The sequence below is a fragment of the Mirounga leonina genome, unplaced genomic scaffold (genome assembly GCF_011800145.1).
Source record: "Mirounga leonina isolate KUSES-001 unplaced genomic scaffold, KU_Mleo_1.0 Mir_125, whole genome shotgun sequence".
Lineage (NCBI taxonomy): Eukaryota > Metazoa > Chordata > Mammalia > Carnivora > Phocidae > Mirounga > Mirounga leonina.
Window position 1 is genome coordinate 9,051,555 of NW_023270305.1, and position 12,370 is coordinate 9,063,924.

Below are 12,370 nucleotides of genomic sequence, written 5' to 3' on the forward strand. Positions count from 1 at the left end.
TTCTCTGACAGGTCTTACCGATATTCTGAGGTCAAAACCAAGTAATAACCAGATTGCCGGATGGTTTCACCTTATCTCCTTCCTCTCTATTAGCACAGGAGGTGGGGTTAGGCCAGCCCCACAACCCAGGTTACTTTGATTTCTTGGTCTCTGAAACAGAAAGTGGGTAGAAACATGTATCTGGGGTCCCTTGTCTTTTTTTTTTTTTTTAATGGTGGCACTCAGCCTTAATAATGTTACTTTGAAAAATATTGGCCACCTTCAGTGTTCTGAGATCTGCCCTCGAAAGGGACTTCTTTAACAGCTTTATTAAGACACACTCATTTGGGCGCCTGGGTGGCTCAGTTGGTTGAGCGACTGCCTTCGGCTCAGGTCATGATCCTGGAGTCCCTGGATCGAGTCCCGCATCGGGCTCCCTGCTTGGTGAGGAGCCTGCTTCTCCCTCTAACCCTCCCCCCTCTCATGTACTCTCTCTCTCTCTCATTCTCACTCTCTCAAATAAATAAATAAATCTTTAAAAAAAAAAAAGACACACTCATTTAAAGTGTACAGCTCAATCATTTTTAGTATATTCACAGAATTGTACAACCTTTACCACAATACATTTTTAGGCATTTTTATCACCTCAAAAAGAAATTCTGCACCAGTTAACCAACATCCCCCAGCCCTGGGCAATCACAGATCTATTTCCTATCTCTATAGCTTTGCCCATTCTGGACATTTCATATAAATGGGATCATACAATGTGTGTTTTTTTGTGACTGGTGTCTTCTCACTTGACATAAGGTTTCCAAGGGTCATCCATGTTGTAGCATTTCATTCCTTTTTATTGCCGAATACTATTCTATTGTGTGGATATACCGTGGTTAATTTATCTATTCATCAGTTGATGGACATGTGCTGTTTCCACTTAGTGGCTGTTATGAATAATGCTGCTATGAACATTTGTGTATCAGTTTTGCATGACATATTTTTTTTTATCTTCCTTGGGTAAGAGTGGAATTGCTGGGTCATATGGTAACTCTATGTTTAATCATTTGGGGAACAGCCAGACTTCAGACTTTTCCAAAGTGGCTGCACCATTTTACATTCCCATCACTGGTGTATCGATGTTCCAACTTCTCTGCATCTTTGTCAACACTTATTTTTATCTGTCGCTTTGATTATAGTCATCCTATTGGGTGTGAAGAGGTATCTCATTGGGGTTTCAACTGGTATTTCCATGACAGCTAATGATGTTGGGCCTTTTTTCATGTTCTTATGGGCAATTTGAGAAATGTCCTTTAGAGGAATGTCTATTCAAATCCTTTGGGTTTTGAACTTTTTTTTAAGTATTTTTTAAATAATTCTTTTTTTATTTATTATGTTCAATTAGCCAATATATAGAACATCATTAGTTTTTGATGTAGTGTTCAACAATGCATTAGTTGTGCATAACACCCAGTGCTCATCACATCGTGTGCCCTCCTTAATACCCATCACCTGGTTACTCCATCCCCCCACCCCCCTCCCCTCTGTAGCCCTCAGTTTGTTTCCGGAGTCCAGAGTCTCTCATGGTTTTGAACTTTTTAATTGAGTTGTTTTGACTTTTTGTTATTAGGTTGCATGGGTTCTTTTTTTTAAAATTTTTTTATTGTTATGTTAATCACCATACATTACATCATTAGTTTTAGATGTAGTGTTCCATGATTCATTGTTTTTTTTTTTTTTAAAGATTTTATTTATTTATTTGAGAGAGAGAGAATGAGAGAGAGCACATGAGAGGGGGGAGGGTCAGAGGGCGAAGCAGACTCCCTGCTGAGCAGGGAGCCCGATGCGGGACTCGATCCCGGGACTCCAGGATCATGACCTGAGCCGAAGGCAGTCGCTTAACCAACTGAGCCACCCAGGCGCCCTGATTCATTGTTTGTGCATAACACCCAGTGCTCCATGCAGAACGTGCCCTCCTCAATACCCATCACCAGGCTAACCCATCCTCCCACCCCCCTCCCCTCTAGAACCCTCAGTTTGTTTTTCAGAGTCCATCGCCTCTCATGGTTCGTCTCCCCCTCCAATTTCCCCCCTTCATTCTTCCCCTCCTGCTATCTTCTCCTTTTTTTTTATTCTTAACATATATTGCATTATTTGTTTCAGAGGTACAGATCTGAGATTCAACAGTCTTGCACAATTCACAGCGCTTACCAGAGCACATACCCTCCCCAGTGTCTATCACTCAGTCACCCCATCCCTCCCACCCCACCCCCCACTCCAGCAACCCTCAGTTTGTTTCCTGAGATTAAGAATTCCTCATATCAGTGAGGTCGTATGATACATGTCTTTCTCTGTTTGACTTATTTCACTCAGCATAATACCCTCCAGTTCCATCCACATCGTTGCAAATGGCAAGATCTCATTCCTTTTGATGGCTGCATAATATTCCATTGTATATATATACCACATCTTCTTTATCCATTCATCTGTCGGTGGACATCTTGGCTCTTTCCACAGTTTGGCTATTGTGGACATTGCTGCTATAAACATCGGGGTGCACGTACCCCTTCGGATCCCTACGTTTGTATCTTTGGGGTAAATACCCAGTAGTGCAATTGCTGGATCGTCTGGTAGCTCTATTTTCAACTTTTTGAGGAACCTCCACACTGTTTTCCAGAGTGGCAGGTTGCATGGGTTCTTTATATATTCTGGATATGAATCTCTTATCAGATACAGGATTTGCAAATATTTTCTCTTCATTCTGTGGATTCTTTTCACTTTTTTGATAGTGTTTTTTGAAGTACAAAAGTTTTAAATTCTGCTGAAGCCTTATTTTTTCTTTTGTTGCTTGTCTTTTGGCATCATACCTAAAAAAATGTTTAAAACTAGGTCAAAGAAATTAACTTTTATATTTTCTCTTAAAAGGTTTATAGCTTTAGATTTTGTATTTGTGTCCATGATCCATTTAGAGCTATTATTGTGTATGGAAGATTCCTTTTGAGCCTTATTTTTAGAAATGTCTAAGTTTTATAAGCCTGTACATGGCCCTGAGTAACCTCTCCTCCCTCCCGCTAATAGGGCATGACCTGTTCCACACGAGGATGACATCAGTCCTATTGCTCAAGGAGAAGGATCAGTCCCTTATCAGGGTGCTGCTCCTCCCTGGTGCTTTCCAAGCAGTGACTAGTCGCCTGGGACTGAGAGTCACAATCCCTGAGGGGACAGGCCCTGAGCCCTTATCTTTTCAGAAAGAAAAAAGATGTTTTTGGTCTCTCAAGCTGAATTCCAAAGCTCCTGGTATAGTCCAAAATGCCATAATGCTGTGAGAGCCATTTTTCCTTTTTCTCCAGAAAGGATTCAGAGGTTAGAGAATTAGAGAAATGAAGTTTTTGTTGTTGTTGTTTGCACCCAAAACAGTTCAACATATTTAACAAGGAAACATACAAAACTAGTAAAAAATAAATAAATGAACTGACATCAAAAACCTTAGAATGGTACTTTGGGGTGAGGAGGAGAAGAACAGGAGTTGAGGGGGGGGGTAGGGAGTTAGAATGGGGAATATACAAACTAAGCCAACAGACCAATGGTAACAGTATGTCAGACACTGAGAAGGGAGAATGTCCATCTCTCTGCCCCCTAGTAGCAACAGAATAGTCATATCATTATAAATAGTTTAAAAACCCTAATATATATATTTTAAAGATTTCATTTATTTGCGAGAGAGCGAGCGAGTGAGAGAGAGCACAAGCAGGGAAGAAGTGCAGAGAGAGAAGCAGGCCCCCTGCTGAGCAGGGGGCCTGACATGGGGCTCTATCCCGGGACTCCAGGATCATGACCTAAGCCAAAGGCAGACACTTAACCGACTGAGCCACCCAGGTGCCCCTAAAACCCTAATATTTATCAAGCACCAAAAATGTACCAATCCTTGTGATAGTTAACTCATAAGTGGTCTCATTTAATATTCAAAAGAAAAAAATCTGCAAAGTGGATACTTTAACCACCAATCTTACAAATAAGGAAGCCAGAGCTAAATTCTATATAACTCACCAGATTCTACTGTCTGCATTATGTTTAAGCACAAATACCTACAAGGGCAGGTTACGAATGTGTCAGAGGATCAAGTAAGCAGCGTGAGGTTGTATCTCAGTGACTAGTGACTCGGTTCATACACACGTTGCCTTCTATCTGAGGAAGTAAGCTAGTGTCTTACTAAGAAGAACTGCAATTCCACATTGCTTTGAGGTTTGTTAAGGGCTTTGGTATTCATTATTTCTTTTAATTCTTCTAATAACCCTGTGTGTTTTATGTTATATATCACAGGTGAGGCATTTGAGGATCCCTGGAGTTAAATGACTTTCCAGATTGCCTGGCTTGTAACTAGCTGAGCTAAAACTCAAACTCAGGTGTTCCGACTTCATATCCCAAGTAGTTTGTACTCAGTCATCTTTTTTTTTATTATTTTTTTATTTTTATTAAAGATTTTTATTTATTTATTTGACAGAGAGATAGAGAGCACAAGTAGGCAGAGAAGCAGGCAGAGGGAGAGGGAGAAGCAGACTCTCCACTGAGCAGGGAGCCCGACATGGGGCTCGATCCCAGGACCCTGGGATCATGACCTGAGCCGAAGGCAGCCGCTTAACTGACTGAGCCACCCAGGTGCCCTGTACTTCGTCATCTTGAGTCCAATGAGAAGATCAGGAAATCCTGAACTCTTTATGGCATTTGTTAAGGAGGTAAGGTATGGGGTTTTTAGATTCTGCTGGCTCCCAACGAGGACACTGAGGGAAGCAACATGAAAATATCCTAGCACTGGGGCACCTGGGTTGCTCAGTTGGTTAAGCATCTGCCTTTGGCTTGGGTCATGATCCCAGGGTCCTGGGATCGAGCCCCACATTGGGCTCCTGGCTCAGCAGGGCGCTTGCTTCTCCCTCTCCCTCTGCCTCTCTCCCTGCTCATGCTCTCTCTCTCTCTCTGTATCTCTGTGTCTCAAATGAATAAATAAAATCTTAAAAAAAAAAAAAAGAAAAAATATCCTAGCTTTCCCGACTAAAGAAGGAGATGGGGCTGAGTGGCATTTCCTAAGGTAGGCCTTTGATAACATTCAGATTTCTGATGCAGTGTGCTTGGGGGGACACACAGGTATGCTGGAACACTGGTGGTCACTGCTCTTCGGATGAGGTCTTCATGTAAATGCTGTTGATTGCAGTTTCCCCTTCCACATGCCTTCATGCATTTTCCCCAAGTAGATTCATAAGAAGCTGGCTCAGATATCTCCGTTCTTTTTCCATACTTGTTCTGTACATAATAGCCTTTGCATGGCTCATCCTACTGGATTCACGCTTTAGAATGTGAGACACTGCATCACACCCAGAAAATACCTCTGAGAATGACTCAGGATGAAATAATATGTCTGTCCTCTCCTTCCAGACCAGGTCTTGGGACTGGAGTCCCTTGGTGCAACACTGTTGATAACGTTCTCTATCACTGGCTGACCCATGAGCACAGCTAAAGGTCATCTTTGTAAATTACTTTGGACTACTCCAATATAAAATGGTAAATTGAGTCAATTAATTCAAATCAATCTATTCCTCTTGACTCTTACACCTTTTTTTACCTGAACATTTTTGTTGGAAATGGGGATGGATGTCTGAATTATCCAGATAATTACTTTGTTCTCACTTCATTAATAATAGTGCTGTGTCTCCTTGTTAGAGGGCAGATGAACTATTTACTCCCTTACTGCTCAGAGAAGCTAGAACCTTCCTGAGGGGAGCGGGGTAGACAGATGGGAGAGTCACAAAACTAGAGCAGCTTCTGTGTTCATCCCTCTGATGACTGGACCCCCATCTCTGGCTCTCAGCTGGCTCCTGTGCTTCATTCTGTTCTCTGGGTAGAGAACAGAGAAATATGGCTCCTGTGCTTCACTCTGTTCTCTGGGTAGAGAACAGAGAAATATGGCTCCTGTGCTTCACTCTGTTCTCTGGGTAGAGAACAGAGAAATATGAGTGGAGAAGGGGCGCTCCTGTGTGTGACTCCTCCCCCATGCCCTGACCTCACTTGGGTCCCATTCAGTGCACTCACTCCCTTGCCCTGGTCACCAAGTCTCAGCCCTTATCACCACTTTATTAAGGTGTCTGTCCTATTCCTCCTCCTTCACATTTTCTTTATCATATCCACCATTTTGGTACGCCATTATCTCTGAAGTAATTATTGTTTTGAGTGACTTTATGGACTGTGATGCGGGCACATGTGGAATATACCACAATGGTTCCCCCAAGAGTATTGGTTTTCCTAGGACGTCAGTAACAATGTACCACAGACTGGGTGGCTTAAGCCACAGAAATTTATTTTCTCATAACTCTGGAGGCTAGAAGTCCAAGGTCAAGGCGTTGGCAGGGTTGGTTTCTTTTGAGGCCTGTCTTCTTGGCTTGTACATGGTTGCCTTCTCTTTCCTGTGTCCTCACATGGTCTTCCCTCTCTGTTTCCTAATCTCTTCTTATAAAGACACCACTCATATTGGATTAGGGCTCACCCTAATGACCTCATTTCCCTTCATGACCTCCTTAAAGGCTCTTTCTCCAATATAGTCATGCTCTGAGGTACTGGACGTTGGGACTTCAACATATGTCTTAGTCTGCTTGGACTCCCATAACAAAATACTGGGTGCTTAAACAACAGAAATTTGTTTCCTTACGGTCTGGAAGCTGGAAGTCTGAGATCAGGACGCCAGCATGGTTGAGTTCTGGTGAGACCTCTCTTCCTGGCTTGCAGGAAGCCTGTGTCCTCATATGGTGGGGGGAGTAGGGGTGGGGTGGGGAGAGGAGAGGGAGAGAAAGAGACTGAGAGGAGAGAGAAGTGCTGCGAATATTGTCACTTTGGAGATGAGGGCTTCAACATACGAATTTTGGGGCAACACAATTCAGTCCACAGCAACATGTGAATTTTGGGGGTGGTGGTGGACACCCTTGAGCCCATAATAGTCCGAACAGGGACCACAAACAGAAGTACATGATCTCCTTATAGTAGGCCGTGATATAGACCCATACTTTCTGTGTTTCCTGAGAAGGGAGTTTTTGTTTTTGTTTTGTTTTGTTTTTCTGAGAAGGGTTTGGTTCAAGGAGATCCTGATAGCTGATTACCTGACCATGGACTATGATCCACATGGTCTTGTATCTGCCTCACAGACCTAACTATGGCTTCCTTAGTGTCCAAGTGCTTCCCAAGATGGGTTTTGGCCACGGTGCTTGCTGCAGTGGAAGGCTATTGTTGGAAAGTGCATCTAGGGCATACTGCTGGGCAGCATTGTTACTGCACTCTGGGGGCCATACAGCCATGAAATCCTGGGGTATTTATTCCAAGGGTAAGACAAATCCAGAAAGCAACTGCCCTGGGACATTAAGACAGCCTGTCAACAATAGCAAAATAACCCAGGAAGAAGGATGATAAAGCTTGTTGACTTTTGCTCTCCAGGGGCTAATTTTCTTCTAGCAGAGTAAACTCCTCTCTAGGGGATTAAAGATAGGCTCCCAGAGAGCAATGGACTCCCTTCTACCTCCAGGCCAGCAATTCACTTAGCTCCAGAGACAATGCAGCCAGCGACCTTGGCCTAATCTGGAAGGGCAGATTAAAGCTTGACACTGTGGAAGCTTTGGGTAGAGAACAGAGAAATAAAGGTGTCTCTGGCAAGAAAAGATTAAGTGTAAAAATTATGAATTAAAAAAGAATCATTTATGTGAGATAACAGGCTTCAAGGAAGTGCTGGAAGAAATATTTTTGGCTATTTAGGAGATTTAAAAAGTGACACTTGATATCAATCAGAAGAAAAGTATGGCAATATTTTATTTCATAAAAATGATATCAAAATAAGGCAAAAATAGCATAATGTTGCTTGGCTGAGTAGTTTGACTGAACTCAACCATAATTTGATCCATTATGGTCAGAGAATTTATGCTGTGTGATTTCAATTATTTTAAATTTGTTCGGGTTTATTTATGACCCAGAGTATGGTCTATATTGTTGAATATTTCATGATGACTTAAAAAAAAAAAACTATTTTACTGAGTTGGCTGTAGTTTTCTAAAAATGTCAATTAGATCGTGTTGGTTGATGGTTCTGTTGAGTTTTTTCACAGCTTTGCTTATTTTGTGTATTGGTTCGATGAATTGCTGACAGTGGGATGTTGAAGTATCTGACTATAAATGAAGCTGGGGCTCAAAAAATAACAGATTAATAGGCTTCCTCCTATCAATCAGTCAATTAATCAGTCAGTAAAAAGCATTTTGAGATACAGGTCCAGTTTAGAGAACTGGATGTTTTCATTATGTGTGAAATCAGCCTATGTAGGCTGATGCTCATATGCTGAAGTATTTGTAACTTCCTTTTCTAAAGATTTTATATGTGTTCAATTAATTCATCTGGTTAGCTAGACTTGGTTCAAGGTAACCTATGGACTAAGGAGGACAAGCTGATCACAGGCAGACCCAGAAACCCACCATTTTTTTCAGAGCTGGGTACTGGGGCTTCCTTTGCTCATGTATCTTTTCTTTTTAGGAAGTGGCCCAGCAGACGGGTTAAGAGCACACACTCCCAGCCGGAGGCCTGGGCTTACACTGCAGCTGTTACTTTTTGGCTATGTGATAGGGGGCATATTTAATCTCTTGTCCCTTCTGTTTCTCTACCTGTAAAAAGAGTATCATAATAGATGTTCCTGCCTGATGAGGTTTTGTGATTATTAAATGGGTTAATGCAGATAAAGTACTTGGTTCAACTCTGGCACATGGCAAGTAGCCTGTCAATACATCCTTTCAATTTAGCTCCCTTTCTTCTTCCAAATGTCTGTGATCTTCTGATGTGCACACATGTGTCTACCTCAGACATTTCCCCAAGGTGAATCAAAAGGGCTACTTTTCTGCTAGTTTACACTCTTAGAGAAGAAGTAGTAAGAGCTGGAAGAACAGCCAAACTATAAGACCTACTGTAATTGCCTTAGGAGGGATGCAGCTTAGGAGGGATGCAGCAACTGCTGGGGTCACATGAGGTGGGGGAGGGAGGTTAACTGCTGTGATGAAAGCCCCAATCCTATGAGGAATTTTGCAAATAGTTCCTTTGGATGCCAGCTGAATGGCCAGTTGACATTTTTTTTGTGATACTTGTGTTTTATTAAATATGTCCATGATATTTTCTTTACTAGGTAGATTTTCTTTTTTGAAGTAGAAACACTAACTTCTCAGTTTTATAAAAATCTATTTGAGCTTCTTATCTGGTATCTTTATGTTTTCAGTGGAGTTTCTGCAGAAATCTGAAAACTCTTAAATTATTTTTCAGGGAAGCTGTCCTTTCTTTTAATATTTATGAAAACCAAATTTTTTCCTATGCAATTTATAAAATTATCATACGTATCATTATAGAGTTTTCAATGCAATTAAAGTCTTCATGGTTGGGCTGAAAGTTGGGTTGCCTTAGAACCTCCTGGACACCGTGGGTGGGAGTAAACGGGGCTCCCTACGTCTCTAGTCTCCAATCGGGTGGGAAATGAACCCTCACAGTTAAATCCTTTGAAGAATATTCTTATGTTAAAGAATTTAGAATTGGAATTCATGGTTTTATTTATTTATTTATTTATTTTGGTAAAATAATCAATGTAGAATTACAGAGGGCAAGAAGAGAAAAATAAGGAATCATAGAATTTTGGATTATTTAGTCATTCCCTAGACTTTGGAGTGAGATAAAAAGATCCTTAGAAACTAAGAGACTTACCCAAGGTCTAAAAGTTCTTTTTCTTTCTTTTTTAAATGGCTGTATCTGGGAGAATCACAGCTTTAAGGAGCTTTGGAACAACTGACAAGATTAGGAGAAAACTAGATGCATTTGTCATCAATGATTATTTACTCTTTCATTGAAATTGGGAAAGTATTCCCCTACATAACAAGTCACAAAACCATGAATTCTAATTATGAATTATTTAACCTTAGAATACTCTTTAATAGATTTAATGAGAGTTCTAAGCAGGACAGAAATTACTCCAACTTGGAATGGTTTGGCTGATATTTTACCCTCGTATTATAGTTATAACATAAGACGTAGATCACCACCTGATAGTTCTTGCACTTCATATGCCTCATCAGGGTCCCTATCTTTGATATTCTAATGATAATTTGTCCAAGTGACCGTTGTCAACTTCCAGTTTAACATTAAAACATTTATATATCTTGGGACTACTTCCTAGGCACACAGTAATGACTATTACAAAAAGCTATTCTTTCCACACCAACAGAAATATGGCAAAGCATATAAACAGTTCACAGGAAAGGATATCATTCTTAAACATATAAGAAGATGCTCTTTATTTCTTATAATAAGAAAAATATAATCGTAATTACACTAAGATTCATGTTTTCTCCTGTCAGGCTAGCAAAGACAAAATAATTTTGAAAACACACTCTGCTGTTATTGATGGGAGAGCTGAAAATCCATCCAAGTTCTGTGGAGGACGGTATGGCAAGACCAAACAAAATGTAAGATGTACATACCTTGAGTCCCAGAAATTCTACCTGTATGCACTTGTTTTAGATTCAATAATGTATCTGTAGGTGTATGTAATATACCTACATCTATAAAACGACACGTGTACAAAGATATTCTCACAACATTGTTTGTAATAGCAAAGTTTAGAAACATATTAAATGTCCCTCCATAGGAGAATAATTCAATAAATTACTGAACAGGGGCACCTGGTGGCTCAGTCGGTTAAGCATCTGACTCTTGATTTTGGCTCAGGTCATGCTCTCAGGGCCGTGAGATCAAGCCCCATGTTGGGTGCTGTACTCAGCACGGAGTCTGTCCCTTTCCCTCTGCTCCTTTACTTCATGCTCTCTCTCTCTCTCACACGCGCACCCACAAATGGGTAAATAAATAAAATCTTAAAAAGAAATTACTAAACAAATATACAATGGGAAACTATGCAGTTCTACATGTGCACAGATATAGAACAGTCTCCAAGATACACTGTTAGGTGAAAAACAGATGAAAAGAATGGTTATAGTGTGTTACCTGTGCGAAACTATGTACACGTGTACAAGGTAGCTACAACATACAAATGTATGCTTGCATATGCATATGACCTTTTTATTAGTCAGAGTTCTTCAGAGAAATTGAACCTATAGGAACCTATATATGTATAGGTATATATATACATAGGTATATTTATGTATATATATAGTATTATATATATGTATTTTACATCGGGTTTAAGTATTATCATTAATAAATAAATAAAATACAGTTTGAAGAGTGATGATGGGTAAGATGGTGATGGTGTGGCTTGGAAGGTGGAGACGAGAGTGTAAACCTTGTTCAGAATTTACTCTTATGTAGGGAGACAAGGAGTAGACACCAATTGCGTCAAGTGAGCCTCATTGTGATCAAACACCCAGAAGCATATATGTTATAGTGTGTATCTTATATTTATTTTTTGACACAAGAAGGCATGAATGGTTTTAGAAAAAGTTTGTGGACCTATGAGTCACGGAAAGTACCTGGAACATAGCAAATGTTCAACAAATTTTTATTGACTGAGAAAACACAGAGGTGGACCCCTCTGTCCAGTTATAGCTGTTAAAGCTCTTTAGAGCTTTGATGAGACTGTAAGGTGAAATAAATAAACTTTCCTGGAGACCTTAAGGGCTCTGGGAAATCCCCTTGGCATCTGTGCATTTTGCAACCATCTCAAATATGATGTGTTTGTTCAATGAATGAAAAGTTAATGAATTTGTTGAACAAATCTCTTCCTTCTTCTGTATCTTGAGTACGGGAAGGAGCTATCTCTATATTTGGTGGCCAATATCCAATCACGTGTCTTGATTGATGGAGATTCATAACTTATTATTTCTCATCTATCATTCACAATTTGTCTTCTTTCCAAGTCTCAGTTGCCTATGAGATGTGACAAACAAGACGGTTTTTCCTCCAAGGTAGTTTTCATTGTTCCGTGGAAAGATCATCTTTTGAATTAAGCACAATGTTAATAGGAATGCTTCTGGAGGCTCAATTGGATTTGACAAGGACATCGGACATTTTAAGAAAGTAGGCATGCATTTTAAAAGATCAGTAAGGAAGGGTGCCTGCTTGCCTCAGTCTGTTAAGCATCTGACTCTTAACTTCAGCTCAGGTCATGATCTCAAGGTGGTGAGATGGAGCCCCTCATTGGACTCCACACTCAGTGTGGAGTCTGCTTGAGATTCTTTCCTTCCCTCTCTCCCTGCCCCTCTCCTCATTTGTGCTTTCTCTCTCTCTCAAATAAATAAATAAATCTTAAAAAAAATAAAAGATCAACAAAGATAATTTCTATTGCAGAATTGTTTACAGTTCACTTTTTAGAGGTTCTGTTTGCACACACAGACAC